Below are 6,957 nucleotides of genomic sequence, written 5' to 3'. Positions count from 1 at the left end.
AGGTAGTTAAATAGTATAACAATTTTATCAGGTTAATGTAACATTTAAACCAAAATACAACAAGAATATTACAGGATAGAAAATATAGCCAGATATTCTACTCAATATAGATGCAAAATACTGAATAAAATATTATTAAATTAAATTTAACAACATTAAATGAAGAATGTGTCACAGCCAATTAGGTATTAGTCAAGGAATTCACAGTTTGTTTAAAATTAAAAATATCAATCAAATTTACTTACTGAAAGTAACTAAAAATTAAATAATAAAACTTACATGATCAACTCAATAAGTGCAGAAAAAATTTCACTTGGCAACTTCATTATAAAATGTTCTTACAAAATATTCTAATATAGGAATAAAAGAACTGTTCTTAATCTGATATTAAGATTTTAAAAACCTACACAAATTATACTACTTAAATTTCTATTTTTTCCACTGATATTTGAAATGAAACAATATCCATTATAGAAACTTCTACTCAACATTGTATTAATGGACACAGTCAAATTAATACATAAATGTTATAAGAATGAGGAGGAATGGAACTGTCATTATTCATAATGGCATAATGGTTTATGGAATATAAAAACAAATCTATATAACATTATTAGAAAAAAATTAATTAAAATGCCATAGGATTCAAGATCATAAAGTAAATAAACAAATAGACATTTGAAAATAAAATTTGAGTAAACATACATACTCTTTACAATGCCTATATATGAAAATATATGAAAGAGCCTCTTACAGACAATTTTGGACATTATTAAGAAGAGCAAAGAAAACTTAGTAAGTGGAGGGAACTATATTCATAGATTGTTGAAGCACTTAATGTGAAGATGTATAATCTTCTCAAATGTAAACTGATGGAAAAACTAAATACATCAAGACATACTGAGTAGTTTTTCAAATGATCACCTATTATTATGTTTAATTTACTGTTGTTGAACACAAAGGAAAATATTCTTTTTACATCATTATTAATTCCAGTCTAACAAAACACTCAGACTTGTTGGAGAGATATGGATAAGAGAAAAGTAAAAACAAATTGCATTTAAGACATTTATGCAAACATTTAAACTACAAACAAAATGTATTTATTTAACATTAATACAATTTAACTAGTGAAACTAACTGCTAGAAAAGTTGAAGTCTTCTAAATTTTGAAGTAAATGTATATATTTTACATTTGATTAAAGAACAAACTCATGATTAGTGAAAAATTATATTAAATTTTATATGCATTTTCCATTGAGAAAAAATGTAGTGAAAAGGTATAGAAAATAATTTCATTACATGTAAAAGTGTGTAATGTAGATAAAATAAAGAGTAAAATGTGTGGACATGTACAAACACATTTTTATCATGTATATTTTATATATTTTCATAATCATCATCTTTCTTATAAAATCAGTTTGCCTATAATTGCTTTATATATTTCAGGATATTTTATAAGTTGAAGAACAATATTTTTTTTGCAATACATGTTAAGGAGATATTCTTCTTAGTTCATAGTTACATGAGGTGTTGAATTTTTCTTTCAGATTATGTAAAAGATATGAAATTTGCTGTCAGTGTTGAGATCTCCTTATAACAAGAGGAGATTAGAAAAGACCATATCAAGACATAGGGAGAAGCTGGTCATTCAGAGAGAGGCCTCAGAAGACACCAAGTCGACAGGCACATTGGTCCTGAGCTTCTAGCTTCAGGACTGTGAGAAAGTAAGTTTCTATTGTTTAAGCCATGCAATCTATAGTATTTTTTTTGGCAACCCTAACAAATGAATACACCTGGATTTTATAATGTGCTTGGGGCCAAAACAGCTTTAGTGCTCTAATTATCAGATTTGCTATTTGTGTGCACATACACACACACTTATACATACACACACGTATATGTGTCTGTGTTCATGTGCATAAATAAAATAATTACTCAATATCTCCTACATTCCTGCCATAGTCTATTTTGCTGAAGTACGACATACTCTTGATAAGAATGTGTACTCTGTTACGCTTATGTGGAACATTCTATTAGGTCAAATTGGTTGATCATTAAGAATACATATACAGTTTGTTCATTTAAGTACTATTTGTCATAGCAGGAAGTTGACAGCAATTTGTGTGTTCATTGTTGGGAGAGTAGAGGGGTAAAATGTGGTGTATTGAATAAATACAAATCATCAATGAATGAACATAAATCAGCAGTTAGGAGCAATAGATGAATAGTACTTACTCCACATGAATATTAAAAACATAATATTAAGTGAAAATAGAGGCATTAGAAATGTGGTGTATGAAATAGTAGATATGGAGTGTAGGCATAGAAGGGAATAAAAAAATAAGAAAGCAAGTGAGGGAGCTTGCATACACTAGTGATGATATGTTGACATAACTTGGGAGCATGAGAAATTCAACTCTTCTCAACCATTCTTCACCCTAAAATTTATATAGCACATCTAGCAAAACCCAATTTCTATTTATGTTGGTTGTAGAATCCTTCAAAATGAAATCTAGTGACTATATAAATGTACAATAATATGCATAGGCAATATTCTTCTAATTTGCAATTTTTTCAGGCTCTAGCTGGGCACATTTAAATCAGTCTAATTGTTCAGTGAACATCATATTTATCTTTATTCACTTTAATTCACTTTCAATAAAGGCAGCTGGCTACAAAAAAAACTTAATATGTCATGTGAAAAGCTATACAAAACTTGCAAATCTAAAGACATAATTATTAGTTAAATTATAGAAAACTCAGGTGAAAATATCTATCTTGTATTGTAGGAATAAATAACATTGTTGGCAAGACAAGCATATCTTTGATTGTTCTGAAATACAATAAATTGAAATAGGAAGATATTCTTAACTGTATCTGTTAAAAGTCAGAGAAAACAAATTTAGAATGCCTGAAGTTACTTTTTTAGCTGAATTTAGCTTTTAAAAGCACAGAATCAGTAATACTTCACTTAAGCTGTTAATACTGATTAATTAAAATACAAGATGGTAGGGAATGGAGGGGAGTTGCACATACACACAGACACATAAACACACATATACATGTAGACAGATGCATACATGGACCAGGACACTCATTGCCTTTCAAAATTAGGTCAAACACACATTCCTTTTTGACTATCCTATTATAGCAGCACATACCAATTACTAAATATTCCAAGTAACTTTCTTTGGCCCTATGTGAGAACAATAGTGGTGTTATTAGATCTAATTGAGATAAAATGGCACATACTTTGAAAAGGTAAATATCTGACAATGTATTTAAATTGCATCTGGTATGAGCCCCTAAACATTCCCAAAAAAAAGCTTTTTGGACTCTAATCATAGACTATAGGTTAATGATGATAGATAACAGATAAATAGATAGACAGAGGCACATCTCATTTTACTGTACTTCCTCTATTGTGCTTTGCAGATCCTGCATTTTTACATATTGACGGTTTGTGGCAACCCTGAATTTTCAGATTCTAATGAGTCTTTTTTAAGCAAAAAAAGTCTTTTTAAATTAAGATATTTAAATTATTTGGGCATAATGCTATTGCACACTTAAGAGACTGCAGTATAGTGAAACAGAACTTTTATATGCGTTGGGAAACCAAAAACAAAAAATTTCTTGTGTCTCGCTTTATTGCTTTAATCACTGTATTATGGTGGTCTGGAAATGAACCCAGAATACCTTTGAGGTATGCCCGTAGATAGATAGGATGAAAATAAGTACACAAAACATAAACAAATAAATAAAGTTAACTTATTTCCAGAAACTGGAAGGAGTTTTACTACCTAGTTAAATATCCCTGGTTAAAAGGATATTAAAATTTGCATTTAAAATACAGAATGCTGGAGAGAACATCAGTTCCCTTTGTGCAATAATGGCAAATATTCTAGAGCTGTAGTTTCTTTAACACATCAATGAGCTAAGGTCCTAGGGCAACCAACTTAATTTAAACATATGAAAAAATCAAAGACTCCAAAAATGGAATGTGAGCACTTGCTTACCAGCGGCATATGCTTCCAGATTCTATACAAATGAGTAAAAAAAAAAAAAAAAAATTAGCTGAAATTAATAATAAATTGCTAATGTTGGAACACAGTGTATTCTGAGAATACAGAATCTGGGGAACCACAGACACGCAAAAACCTTTCACACAGTTATAGTCTCTTTTACTTATGTGTCACCAGGTCATCACAAGAAGCAATGCATACATGGAAAATGTCCTGAAAAAATCTTTCCTCCTGGCACAATCTTGGAGGCTAGAAAGAGAAGCCACCATGGGTAATAAATGTGTGTCCCACTCAGATCCTTCTGCTGTGTCTCCCCCAGAGAACAGAATTCCTCAACTGCTAGGGGCAGGGCTACAATGCCATAAGCACTGGTGAACACCTACAACAGATGGGGAAAGGGAGATTGAATTAGCACAGTAGAGATCATATCCAATCCCAGTTTCCTATCACCAAGTTGTAAGGTATTAAGCAACAAACAACAGTAGTCTACTGCTGGGAAAGGCGCAAGAAAATTGAAAGAGGAATTCTGAGTGGTTCATGGAAAAGGGAAGAATTAATACTGAGGGTGAAGCAGAAATTGAGGGAAACATTCTGGCAAAGTAGCCACAGTCCTAAACTAAAAGTAGAATGCAGGAATATAAAGCCTGTGGAGAACTGAGTTTAATAATGACAACAAGACCCAAACCAAGAAAAAATCTGGACTAGATTTGACTTAGCCCTCCAAATAATGTCATAACAAACTAAAGGTGTACTCATTCAAAGCATTAAACTATTTATCTCAGTATCCTGTTATCTTACACAAGTTGTCTGGCTTTCAACAAAATATGAGTTATACAAAGAAGCAAGAAAAACTCACTGTCAAGTAGGGTAGGGCAACCAACCATGATTTGCCCTAAATTCTGGACTTTCAAAGCCAAAGCTGGCAAAGATCTAGCAAACCAGGGTGAACTGATCACCTTATTATCAAGAGACAAAACAATGAACAGAAACAGAATGCAATATAAAACAGATTGGAAAAATCAGAAAATTTTAAACAACTGATCATAGGCTTTAGTGAAAAAGATAAATAACATGCATAATGAAGGATATTTTTAGCAGAAATTCAGAATAGAGATTATAAGAAAAGAATCTGACATAAATGTTACAAATGAAAAACACAGTAACAGATGGAAAAAGAATGGTTATTAAGAAGACACATCATAGACCATAACTGAGGAAATAATTAGTGAATATAAACATTGATTGATAGAAATGACAAAATTAAAAAAAAATTAAAACACACACACACAAAGAAGACAACATAGTGCATCCAAGAGGTATGAAACAATATAAAATACAGTGGTATACATTTGGGTAACTAGAAACTCATAAGAGAAGCAGAGAAAGAATTGGACAAGAGAAATAAAGAGACGAGTCGATAATTTTTTGAAATGAATAGCAGATTCCAAATCATAGATACAAAAGCTGAGAAAACTTCAAGCAAAATAAAATGTATACCTGGATATATCACATTTCAAACATCTGAAAATTAAAATTACAATCTTGAAGACAGCGAGAAATAAGACATACTGCATACAGAAGATCAAATAAAAGAATTACAGACAGTTTATCAGAAGACAATGGAATAACTTTAAGGTGAAGGGAAAATTCTGGAATTCTATATTCATTTAAATTTTTTTGAAAAAAAGAAAAACACAGACTTTTCAGACAAACAAAACTGAATAGAAAAGGTCAGTGAAACTAAAATCTGGTTCTTTGAGCTTTTCCGCGCTACCCAGAGACGGGTCCATACGGCATTGTTCTGGATTCCCATCGTAACTTAAAGGGAAACTTTCACAATGTCCTGAGCCCTTGATGCCCTGCAAATGAAGGAGGAGGATGTTCTCAAATTCCTTGCAGCAGGAACCCACTTAGGTGGCACCAACCTTGACTTCCAGATGGAGCAGTACATCTACAAAAGGAAAAGTGATGGCATCTACATCATAAATCTGAAGAGAATCTGGGAGAGGCTTCTGTTGGCAGCTCGGGCCATTGTTGCCATTGAAAACCCAGCTGATGTCAGTATCGTATCCCCCAGGCATACTGGCCAGTGAGCTGTGCTGAAGTTTGCTGCTGCCAATGGAGCCACGCCTATTGCTGGCCGCTTCACGCCTGGAACCTTCACTAACCAAATCCAGGTAGCTTTCCGGGAGCCAAGACTTCTGGTGGTTACCGATCCCACGGCTGATCACCAGCCTCCCACAGAGGCATCTTACGTTAACCTGCCTACCATTGCCCTGTGTAACACGGACTCCCCTGTGCGCTATGTGGACATTGTCATCCCGTGCAACAACAAGGGAGCTCACTCAGAGGGTCTGATGTGGTAGACGCTGGCCCGGGAAGTTTTGTGCACGCACGGCACCATCTCCCGGGAACACCCGTGGGACGTCATGCCTGATCTCTGCTTCTACAGAGATCCTGAAGATATTGAAAAGGAAGAGCAGGCTGCAGCTGAAAAGGCCGTGACCAAGGAAGGATTTCAGGGTTGAATGGACGGCTCCTGCTCCCGAGTTCACTGCTACTCAGCCTGAGGTGGCGGACTGGTCCGAAGGCGTGCAGGTGCCCTCTGTGCCTACTCAGCAGGACCCTACTGAAGACTGGAGCACTCAGCCTGCCACTGAATACTGGTCTGCAGCTCCCACTGCTCAGGCCATTGAATGGGTTGCAACAACCACAGAGTGGTCGTAAGCTGTTCTTTCCACAAACTCTTAAAATGAAAATAGGTTGACGGAAAATAAAGTTTCTAAAAATTGAAAAAAAAAAATCTGGTTCTTTGAAAAGATAAGCAAAATCAATAAACTTTTAGTCAAACTCAACAAGAAAAAAAAGGCAGAAGGCCCAAATCAATAAAATCAGAAATGAAAGAGAAGTCATGACCAACACCACAGAAATA

The 6,957-nt window shown here is 34.0% G+C and overlaps 1 pseudogene; it reads left to right on the top strand.

Moving 5' to 3' along the window:
* Positions 1-5,790: 5,790 nt before the first annotated feature.
* Positions 5,791-6,752, top strand: LOC105069448 (small ribosomal subunit protein uS2-like; annotated as a pseudogene).
* The last annotated feature ends 205 nt before the right edge of the window (positions 6,753-6,957 follow it).

Source organism: Camelus bactrianus, chromosome 3 (genome assembly GCF_048773025.1).
Source record: "Camelus bactrianus isolate YW-2024 breed Bactrian camel chromosome 3, ASM4877302v1, whole genome shotgun sequence".
Lineage (NCBI taxonomy): Eukaryota > Metazoa > Chordata > Mammalia > Artiodactyla > Camelidae > Camelus > Camelus bactrianus.
Note: the sequence above shows the minus strand (reverse complement) of the source record. Positions and strands in the feature narration are given on the sequence as shown.